The sequence below is a fragment of the Achroia grisella genome, unplaced genomic scaffold, assembly GCF_030625045.1.
Source record: "Achroia grisella isolate CSIRO2021 unplaced genomic scaffold, CSIRO_AGI_Agris_v1 utg669, whole genome shotgun sequence".
NCBI classification, from domain to species: Eukaryota; Metazoa; Arthropoda; class Insecta; order Lepidoptera; family Pyralidae; genus Achroia; species Achroia grisella.
The window spans coordinates 731,459-744,418 of record NW_026712988.1 but is presented as its reverse complement, the minus strand read 5'-3'; positions in this window follow the sequence as shown (position 1 = coordinate 744,418).

The following is a 12,960-nucleotide window of genomic DNA, read 5'->3' as shown; positions in this document are numbered from 1 at the left end:
TACGGAGGCCGTTAATAATCTCTGGATCCACTGAACCGATTTTGGATTTTTTTTTAAATTATTTATATAACATAACATTTTTTTTAAATATAGTAAAATCTGCCGCTTCCTTTGTGGTGACATTCTTTTGGACTATTATAATATAACATTACAATCAATAGCAGCGGAGTTGCAATGAAAAAACTATGAATTGTGTTAATTTTATTTTTTTACCTAAATATTATTTAGTTTGGTTAAGTGTTTTGAGGGTATTTATACTAAAACGTATTCTTACTGTCTACCCGTCTGACGCAGTTTCACCCCAAAACTACTAAACGGATTAAAATATAATTTGGTACACAGATAGTCTAGATCCTCAGAAAGGACATAAGCTACGTTTTGAAACAAAAAAAGGTTTGACAGGGGAGGTCAAAGGTTGTATGGAAGTATCGTTATTTTTAAAGCTAGAAGTTTGATATTTAGGGGGTTGATTAAATATAAACAAATATGACATTCAACGTCTGCAAAAATTTTACCCTGAAGAGAGTAAAATAAAATATGGGCTGAAAGTTCGCATGGGAATTCGTGATTCGGCATCTATTTCGAGGACGAAATCGCGGGTACAGTTAGTCAGTAGTAAGCCATATAAACCGACCTAAAAATTCTTTGTATAGATATAATAAACTGTTACAAACAATGTATCTAATCTTTTCTGTATACAATATTAGATTGTACTAATCTATATAGAGAAAAGATTATAGATTAACTTTGATCACATACTAGACAACGATTGCCTGAAGATATTCACAAAAACATGATGCTCTGAGAATAGGTTTATAACAGGGATGTTAGGGAGCTCCGTAACCATAACGGAAACTATCGGATATCCGATATAAAAAAATATCCGTAACCGTAACCGAATCCAAAACAAGAGTTTCACAGAGACACGTTATGTAACCATTTTATTAGTTATTAGTATTTTCCTTTTGAAATTCCTTAAAAAAATAATATCCGTAACCGAAATTATTCGAAACTAACGGATAATCCGAAATAATTTAATATCCGCATCCGTATCCGTATCCGGTATAATAATCATTACTATATCCGAAACCTATCCGTATCCGAAATTTCATATCCATAACATCTCTGGTTTATAACTATTTTTGATTGCTAGGAGGTGAATGAAGGTGGCCCCAAAAAAAAAAGATTTTATAATAGTTTTGATAACATTTTTATTTATGATGTTACATTAAAAATACATACATTTCTAAAATTTCACCCTTCTACCACCCTTATTTTTGAATAGCGATATTTTTTTAGATGGCAAAACAACGTTTGAATTCTTATTTTTTTATAGTAAATAAGTTTAATATAAAATAATGAAAAGAATCAACAAAATGGAATTTGGCTCCTGGATTACAAGAAGGAAGTATTTTTTCAACACGCATTGATAACAGAATGTAGTAAGCGTATTTATTCTTTTAATAACTTGATCCGCACCTCACTATACTGCTTGATGTTTTATCTTAGAAAAACACACTCACCTGAGCTCAAATTACAGTGGACGCTGCATAGTTCCTGTATTGTATTCCAAGAGTACAACCAAAACGTATTTGCAATCGGTTTATAGTAAATTGTATTTTAATAGGTTGATATACGGTTTGTTTTGAAGGCAAAAAATAAATTTGTAATGGAATTTGGTAAGAGTATGGAGCAATTGATACAGTTTTGAAATGTTTTAAATATGGAATTGTAAAATGGATTCTTTAGTCTCATATTTCAGTATATAGTAAAGTATAAAAAAATATTGCAATACATACCGTATTGCAATATTTTTTTCTGTGGTTTTTTTCAATAAATGATAATTGAATGGATTATCACGATGGTCTAACTGACTCCTATCATCATCCACTGAGCATGACGTCAGGTCAGTTAGCACATCTTGAAGAATTAATTGGGAATTATCACCATTGCTTCCCGAGAGTAAATGAATGTTTATAATATAAAAGTTTTGGTAATTTCTTAACTATGCCCTCCCTTCTCTGGCTCTAGCTAGTAAGTAAAAAAATACGGCCGTGGTATAGCGGTTTCGCATGTTCACTTCTGATGGTCGCGGGTTCAATATTTTTTTTTTATACCACAATATTATTTATCTAAAATTCTCGTGTCAGTTTTCGTTCCCATAATCCTCCGAAACGGCTTGACCGATTCTCATGAAATTTTGTGAGCGTATTGAGTAGGTCTGAGAATCGGCCAACATCTATTTTTCATCCCCCTAAATGTTAGGGGTAGTATTTTTTTTTTATTTTATGGGAAAACAACGTTTGCCGGGACAGCTAGTATTCTATATATTTATAGCAACCACGTCTCTGTACCGTAAGACACACATTGGTCGTAAACCTTCGTCTTGAGACACTGCGGTAATTTGGACGAAAAGATATATCGGAGCTTCCCGAACGCTGCCCATCCGAAGATTCGACGATTGACCTCTTTCTCGAAATTGGATCTACATACCTGGATAGTTTGCCGATATATATGTATAGATATAACATATTATTACTGTAATATACATTATTATATACACGTAACTTCTATGTACCTTCAAAACTAATTACAACGTAATTGAAGTAAATTTAACATTAGTTATAATTAAATAAATATATTAGGAAAGGTTTTCCTTGAACACAATCATTTTGTTGTTTATTTAGTTATAAAGCACTTTACTTGTACGTACCTACTTTTATGTATTACTTAACTAACTAACTATGTAACTAACTTAACGATATCATACGCTGGTCCCTTGCCACCGTCAACATGCCAAGTCTTGAGCCGACTGGTACTGCAAGAGACGATGGTAAGAGTTTGATTCCATGGAATATGGTCCGGGTGCTGGTATGGGATGCAACCTGTTCAGACACGCTGGCCCCATCCCATCTACATGGAACCAACAACAGAGCTGGTGCGGCATGTGAAGCGGCTGAAAAAGCCAAAACATGTAAATACAAGGGTCTAGGCTCCGAATATGATGTTGTCCCATTCGGTGTCGAGACCCTTGGTCCGTGGGGTCCTAGCGCTATAAGACTTTTCAAAGAAATAACGAAAAGGTTAGTCGACATCACAGAAGACCGAAGAGCTGGCAGCTACCTTGGACAAAGAATTAGTCTAGCTATTTTTTTTTTCTCGACTGGCAACATTACCGATAACTGTCTTTGTCAGCTGGCCGTAATAATTAAATACTTTTATATAATTTATTACTCGATTTTTTTAGTGCAATTGATATAATTAGTGAGTTTAAGCTATAAGAAGCATCTATTGTTGTTTGTGTTCATTTTTATATTGTATTTGTGTACAAAAATCGACACAAATATTTCCTACCGGTCAACTGTCAGAGTTCGTAATAAACTTATATTTACATCAATCTTGTATATGTTATCGCGTAATTCAATTTAAATTATTATAACATTCCTTTTTTATTACTTGTTTTGTGTTACATGTTAATATTGTGGTAATTTTAAAAGTGAATTCAAGTTGTGCGTCGAGGAAAAAAAAAATTGCCCACTAACCAAATATTATTGTAAGTACTAACTGTAAGTTCTTACATATAATAATCTTTAGTATTGTTATTTATAATTAACATATTTACGAACATTACTTACATATTATATATTTATAAATATATTTTATTGTAAGGAAATAGCACAAGTTTTAAATTCCATTTAATTCCTTTATATTTAAATTTATTACTCAGCATATTTAATAATGATGTCCCGAAGAGCCTGTGATCTTGATGCTAAACTTAAGGTGGCCCTCGTTGAATTAAAGAAAACCCAAGACTTGAATAAAGTATTGTTACAGGAACGGGATGATAGTGAAATAGAGATGAAATCTCTATTTGACAAATATGTGGCCCTGAAGGGAGAACTTGTAAACATTAATGTATTCTGTGAGGACCTACGCGTTGACAGGGATAGACTTCAGGAAATTGTTAATGAATATGATCACTGCAGGGACACATATGAGTCAAATCTACAGCGTATCACTCACCTCGAGAGACACCTTGAGGAAGCTCAAGCACATAGTGAATCTATGTTGGAACACAAACGGGTGAGTAGCTATAATAACACCTTAGATCTGTATACAGAATTGTTAAATGTCACTTGTGATCAAAAGTCTACTCAGCCGTTGGTGACCATAGATTTAACAAATACACCCAGCTCAAATAGTTGTACTAGTCAATTTAATAGTGTCAATAAATTAAAAAAATATATAAAAATAAACAAATTTATTAAAAAGTCAGAAAAGTTAGTGAGAACTCATACTAAATGTTTAAAATCTATAAATATTAGAAGACAAAAATTAGACCTGTTACAAGAACTTCAAAATTGTAAAACAAATTTACATGATAAGGATTTAGAACAAAATAAATTAAAGAGTAAAATTCAAGAGTTGGAATCTTTATTATATAATTTAACAAATAAATATGAGTGTGCTCAACATGAAATTAATAACTATAGTAAATCACTGGATAAATTAATAGAGTTGGGTAATTACAACATGGAGCGGTTCACCTCATTGACAGAGAAATGTTGTGAGACACCTGAATCTCCTAAATCTTGTCAATATAGCCCTAATGGAAATAACAATAAGTCAATCACATCAGTCTTAACTGAGTCAATCACTCCTTGTTCAAATTTACTCAATTCTAACTTGTCTTTAAAAACTGATAATTGTAATGTTGCACCAGTACGAAGGACAATTATTTATTCAGATGAATATGGTAAGGGTTTGGGCCGTTCATTATCAGAAAGTTTATCTCAACATGTTATAAATAATTGTCTACCTGGTGCTTCATTGCCTAATATTTTAAATAAGGTGGTTAATGATAGGTATGATAAGTTAACCACATTAGTCATTGCTTTAGGCAACTGTTTAAATGTAAAAAAAAGTCATGTCATTAAACTTGTAAACTCTTTGCTTAATATTGCTGAGTTGGGCATAGGTAAAATAATTTTATGTGCATTTCCTTACTGTCATTCTCTGACTATTGAACAAAATAAGTTCATATATTATATTAATAATTTAATTTATAATATGACTTGTCGCCATAATGACTTTTTATTTTTTGATAGTAACAAATTTGTTACAAACTTTTGTATGACTGGAGATAGATTTTATCTGCCTAAAAAACAAATAAGAAATATAGCTAGTTTACTAGCTTATAATATAAATGACCCCATTATAAGTAATATAATGGGTTGCACTAATCCAATTAGTAGTATTTGTACTAATGTTAATACTAAACATTCTGAAAATATTGACATAAATATTGATTCTAGTAAGAATCCTTTTATTTACAATAATTTAAATATGACTGCAGATTTAAACTGCTGAAAAAGACAAAGGGAAAGCTATCAGAATTGAAAATTGTTCACCAGAACATACAAAGTTTTCTCGGCTGTGAATTAATTATTCAATTGTTTTTAGAAAAAAATAATATAGATGTTCTATGTTTAACTGAACATTGGCTCAAAGTGAGCAATATGATGTTAAGCTTAAACAATTATAATATTGTCAGCTGCTTTAATAGAAAAATAGTAAATAGAGGAGGTTCCATGATATTGGTGAAAAATAATATAAAAGTAAAAGAACGTAGTGATATTGGCAATCTTTCCGTTGAGTGTTGTATTGAAATTTCCTGTGTGGAACTAGAAAATTATATAGTTATGTGTGTATATAGACCTCCAAATAGTGATTATAATTTATTTGAAGAGGTAATGGAGGATATTTTAAAAAGAGTATTTAATATTAACAAAAAATTTATAGTGTGTGGTGATTTCAATGTTGACATTTTATCACATAACACCACAAAAACTAAATTAATGAGTTTATTTCAATCTTTTGACTTGAGTAATGTCTTCCACGAACCCACTCGTATCACAGCCACGTCTGCTACTTGTTTGGATAACATATTTAGCAACAGTGAATATTTAGATAAAATAATAATAAATAACCTTCCTTCTGATCACTGTGGTCAATTAGTAATTTTTCCAAATCACGTAAACAAAATCAGGAAAATTAATTTATTAAAAAGAGACTTGACTGGTTATAAGATAAATAAATTTAAAATATCAGTTCGTAGTAAATTAGATTTTTGTCCTCAATCTGATGAACCTAACAAACTTTATACAGATTTCTTCAATATTGTTTCTTACGAATATAATAAGGCTTTTAACAAAAAAACTATCAGTATTAGTAACAAAACAAAATTTTCAGAATGGGCTACAAAGGGAATTCTTAAAAGTAGAAATATATTATTTGATTTATATGATCAAAAAAAATACCGTTTCGATAGTACATTCGTAAATTATGTAAAAAGATACTCAAAAACTTTTAAAAAGGTATGTAATGTAGCAAAGTCTAATTATCTAAATAAAAAAATTAAAGAATCCAAGGACAAGATTAGGACAGTGTGGAATATTATTAATAAAGAAACTGGCAAAGTTAAAAGTCCATATAATGATTTTACGTTAAATTATAATGATAAACTAGTAACGTCCACAAAAGAAATAGTCAATATTTTTGAAAAATTTTTCGCTAGTATTCCAACTGATATTACGTCCTCTTTGGACTCTTCTCCAAGTACAGCTAAATCATTCCTTATTGACAATGTTGCTTCGTGTCCGGTTACATTTAAATTTACATTTATTGACATTGCTACAATTACGAAAACATTTAAACAATTAAATTTAAAAAATACTGAAGACCATTGGGGCATGTCTGTTAAAGTTATTAACACCGCTATAGATGTTATTGCTCCATATTTAGTAACTATCTTCAATAAATGTATTTTTGACGGTGTTTTTCCCAACTTAATGAAACATAGTAAAATAACTCCACTTTTTAAGTTAGGGGATAAAACTGAAGTAGGTAATTATAGGCCCATTTCTATCTTACCAGTACTAAGTAAAGTGTTTGAAAAAATTATGCTCAATCAGATGCTTCACCACTTTAAAATAAATAGACTGCTTCACAGTCGGCAATTTGGTTTCACAGCCGGTAAATCAACTACTGACGCTGGTGTAGCTTTAATGAAACACATTTTTGACTGTTGGGAGAGGTCACAGGATGCTATCGGTGTATTCTGTGACCTCTCAAAAGCATTTGATTGCGTTGATCATGAAACACTCTTACTCAAATTAGAACATTACGGTATTAGATATGAAGCACTATGCATGATGAAATCCTATCTAAATAATAGAATGCAAGTTGTTGAAATAAATGGTGTAAAGTCTGAGGGAACTAGTATTAAAATGGGTGTTCCTCAGGGCTCTATTCTAGGTCCTTTCTTATTTTTAGTTTACATAAACGATCTTCCTTATATGGTAGAAAAGATAGCTGACATAGTTCTGTTTGCTGATGATACTTCATTAGTATTCAAAGTCAATCGACATATTGATGATATGGACGAAGTAAACGGTTCTCTCTCTTTTGCTTTAAAATGGTTTACGGCAAATAATATGCTACTAAATGCAAATAAAACTAAATGTATCAAATTTACTCTCCCCAATGTAAGGCCGGTAGATTCAAAAATCGTATTGGACAATAAATCTATTAATTTTGTTGACGATACTGTATTTCTAGGTATCACATTAGATTCCAAGTTGCAATGGGGTGCTCATATTACTAAATTGGCGAGTCGACTTAGTTCTGCCGCTTATGCGGTAAGAAGAATTAGACAATTAACAGACGTGGCAACGGCTAAACTTGTCTATTTTAGCTATTTCCATAGCATTATGTCGTATGGTATTTTGTTATGGGGCAAAGCAGCTGATATAAATACAATATTTACTTTACAAAAGAGGGCCATTCGCTCCATTTATGGTATGGGTTCCAGGGAGTCATTGCGAGAGTGTTTTAAGGAATCAAATATCCTCACCGTTGCTTCTCAATACATTTATGAAAATATCATCTATGCCAGAAGGAATATAGACAGTTTCAAAAGAGTTAGTGATTGCACTAATAAAAGCTTACGTAACAATAACAAACTGATTTTACCTAAATGTCGTTTGGCTAAAGTTAGTAATTCGTTTTATGGCAATTGCGTAAGGTTTTACAATAAAATACCAGAGTCTGTTATAAATCTGCCAGAAAAAAGATTTAAATGTCAAATAAAACAGTTCCTTTGCAAAAAAGCTTACTATAAAATTGAAGAATTCGTTAACGATAATAATGTTTTTATAGAAAAACTTTAAATCTATAGCACTGACAATATTATCTGATTACATTAATAATGAGTGCGTAGCGACTTCTATGTTGATTATCGCATGCCTCTTACTTGTTATACTGTAATTATTTATATAAAAAAAAACATCTATTAAAAAGAGCAACACACAAGTTTCTTGCTCATTCTTCTTGTGATGAATCTGCATTCCGAATGAGTGGTAGAATCAAAATATGACTATTCAAAAGTGCTTGTAATGAGTTTATTTGAATAAAGATTATTTCTATTTCTATTTCTATTTCTATTCAAAGAGGGAACGCTGCCAGTATCTTCGGAACGTTGCCTAAAGGGACCCCTTTTAATAATATATTTTAGTCATTATATTTTATTTTTTTAAGCTTTTTAATTTTAGGTTCTTAGTTGTATAATTAGGTTATGTAAATAAATTGATAATATTTGAATACATACCTATATAGTACATACGTACATATATTTTTTTAAGAAACGAACAAGAAAGAAAAAGATGAAGAGAATTATTATTATACGGTTAATGCTTGTTTATAATTATCTTGAAAGTATTCATTAATTCATAATTTAAGAGCGTGCTCTTGTCGCTGGAGCTCCCGCCATCTTCCACGATCTTCTATCAGTCCTTTTAGCTGTTGATACGACACGACTCCAACTTTTTCTTTAACCTGCTTGATATACTGTGCCTCGGTCTTCCCCTTCCTCTCTTTCCATCTATTTTTCCTTCAGTAATGTTGTTAATTAGTTCGTCGTGTCGTATCAAGTGCCCCAACATTTGAGCATGGATTGTAAGTGTTAAATAAATAAAAAAAAACCTTGTTCTTTTGCATATCATATGCAAAAGGATAAGTTATTTTATTGTTATAGTTATTTTGTATTTGCATTATTTTCTATATTCATGTCTTAATCTTATTAATATTATAAACGCGTAAGTTTGTGAGTATGGAATAGAATAGAATAGAAAATCATTTATTCAAATAAACTTAATTTAAGCACTTTTAAACAGTCATAACAATTTTTTTTTATCTACCACTCGTTCGGAAAGCTGTCTCATCACAAGAAGAACGAGCAAGAAACTTGTGTGTTGCTCTTTTAAATGAATGGATGTTTGTTGCTCTTTCATGCAAAAACTACTGAACGGATTTTGATGATAATTTACAATAATATAAGCTTATACATAAGAATAACATATAGGCTATAATTTCATGCGGGTACAACCGCAGGCACAGCTAGTGACTCGACTCGACTCGACTAGTGTACTTTGTGGTCTAGCGGTTTAGCACACCCCGCCTTACTTCAGATGGACGCGGGTTCGATTCCTCGCACGATACAAACATTTGTATTCATGAGTATGATTGTTTGTATCGGTCTGGGTGTTTTCTATCTATAATGTTTGTATCAGTTATCTACCCATAACACAAGCTTTGGCTAGTTTAACTTGGGTCTAGATGGCACTGTGTGAACTGTCCTGAGATTATTATTGTTAATTCTTTACTTACATATGAAAAAAGATATTCTGTGAAAATTTCATGCTAATGCCTTCAGTGTTTACCTTATGTGTGATACCTTAACAAACAAACAAACAGATAAATAAAGAAGTTAAAAACAAATATATGATAACAATTTTATTGTATTATGTAAAGATAAAAAAAGATAATACAGATAACGATAAACTAGCGGCGCGCCTCGGCTTGGCACGGGTGTACGGTGTTTACTATAGAGTTGATATAGTCTGTTCAGGTTACAGTCACTGATTAGATTAGTTTCCTTTGAAAAAAATGCAATAACATATGCTTTGAGTACCGTCTTTCATCTTATATTATGATACCCTACCTTCAAAACAAACCAAGCAAAAATAATTTTAAAAGTCATGTGATGAGGGTTCAAAAAAAAAAAGTTTATAAAAAAAATTACAAAAAAAAAACAATATGACGTAGTCGGTAAGCATTATTTAAGACTGATTTTCAGGCGAGAGTATCAAGTTCTTACTAGACATTTATACAAATATTACAAAAAAAAACAATATGAACTTAGTCGGTAAGCCTTATTTAAGACTGATTTTCAGGCGAGAATATCAATAATCTTACTAGACATTTATACAAATATTACAAAAAAAAAAACAATATGAACTTAGTCGGTAAGCCTTATTTAAGACTGATTTTCAGGCGAGAATATCAATAATCTTACTAGACATTTATACAAATATTACAAAAAAAAAAACAATACGAACTTAGTCGGTAAGCATTATTTAAGACAGATTTTCAGGCGAGAATATCAATAATCTTACTAGACATTTATACAAATATTACAAAAAAAAAACAATATGAACTTAGTCGGTAAGCATTATTTAAGACTGATTTTCAGGCGAGAGTATCAAATTCTTACTTGACATTTATACAAATATTACAAAAAAAAAACAATATGAACTTAGTCGGTAAGCATTATTTAAGACTGATTTTCAGGCGAGAGTATCAAATTCTTACTTGACATATATACAAATATTACAAAAAAAAAAACAATATGAACTTAGTCGGTAAGCATTATTTAAGACTGATTTTCAGGCGAGAGTAGAGTAGCTATCGGTTATTGTTTAGTAATGTAGTAGGGTTCAAACTAGACTATAGGGCCACAATCCATCGCGGGGCCACATGCCCAGTGGGGTATAGGGCCTGTATACCACTAACTTCTAGGTAATTGAATTTAAAAATGAATCTGTATTATTGTAATAAAGTACAAGCTGATTTGCAGGAAGTTGGTAGTGACAGAGCTGAACTGAGGATAGGGAAGATTGCAGGATGGCCCTGGTACAACACCAAGTAGTAAAATACATCTGATACTTGCCATGTATATATTCACTCAAACCTGAAAAACAGTATAATTTAGTATTTATTTTAATAATAATTGTAACTTAATTTATTATTTAATTTTAATTGTAATTCAATTTATTATTTAATTTTAAATTTGATTAGTTATTCTATTCCGACTTGACATATTTGTACTTAATTTTGGTAAATTTTTATTATTGTTTTTTTTTACATTATATTGACATCCATAAAATTGTTATATGGGGCCTGACCAAAATATATTTACTTAAATAAATCAATTTAAGTTAAACAGAAATGTAAAAGATACGAAAGGTACGAAAGGACATAAAAAAACAGTTATTCAATTTGATTCTCCAACTTTAAAATGGTATACAAAATTGGAAAATTGATAAAAATAATACATTCTCGTAATTAAATTTCCTTAAGTACGCCAAAATGTATTTTTATTTAGAGGACAAAGGTGTTTCTGTTTAAAAGCTCGTACTTGCAAACATAAAGTCACCTACATTACGATTAAAAGAATACGAGCCGAGTATCTTGTCAGTTCTTCTCATCTCGAAATCATTCCGAACTGACGGTGGATTTGACATATCATAAGAGTCTGTAATAGACCTACATGAATAAAGATATTTTGATTTGTTTTCATTTGATAAAAAGATATTAGTAGAGTTGATAAAAGTGATATATGATTTTTTTATCTACGCCCGGAAGATCTTCCTCTTTGCAAAACAAGGCTTAATATCGAGGTCTGCCTGGCGAAGGTTGTGTAGCTAATAAACAGACAACGTTAAATATCAGGTTAATTAAAAACACGTTTGTAATCGTTTTAGTAAATGGATTTTTTATCACAACGTTATGTGTATTCAATGATAAATTATTTACTGGCTAACGTGGTAAACGCATTGCTATACAAATGAAAAAAATCAAAATATCTTTATTCATGTAGGTCTATTACGGACTCTTATGATATGTCAAATCTACAGTTAATTCGAAGTGTATTCTAGCTAAGAAGAACTGACAAGAAACTCAGCTCGTATTCTTTTCAAATAAGGTTTATTTTTTATTTTTTTTTATTATTATTAACCACAGATACAAAGTCCGTGCTCTTATTAAGTTAATTTTTACATTTATGTTTGACTTAAATTGATTTATTTAAGTAAATCTATTTTGGTCAGGCCCCATATAACAATTTTATGGATGTCAATATAATATTGTCAATATAAAATTAAATTACAATTAAATATAAATGTTAAATTAATTTACAATTATAATTAAAATAAATACTAAATTATACTGTTTTCAGGTGTGAGTGAATATATACATGGCAACTATAAGATGTAATTTACTACTTCGTGTTTTACCAGGGCCATCCTGCCACCTTCCCTATCCTCAGTTTCAGCTCTGTCTCTACCAACTTCCATCCTATCTATAAAGGTTTTCAAATAATAAAAAATTCAAATAAGGTTGTACATGTTTACAATAATACAGATTCATTTTTAAATACAAATTTGCGAGAGTAGAGTCTAATATTCGTAACCTGAACAGACCAATAAGCAGCACCCGTTCACGAATATGACGGATGAGCCAGTCATCATTGCACTCAACCATATTAGAGGGTGCCACATGGACCCGGTCCACCACGCCGCTACAAGATTGAACTGTATAGCGAGCATGACTGTTTCAAGTTACTCCACTACGTCATTTATATTATTTACAGCATAGGCTGTAACAATTACAGTTATCACCCACAACAATATTTAAATTACAACATGTAATATATACATATGTAAATAAATTTTGACGACCTCGGTGGTCTAGCGGTCTAACACAGCGCTTTACGTCAGATGGTCGCGGGTTCGATTCCTCGCACGGCACAAAAAATTGTATTCATGAGTATGATTGTTTGTA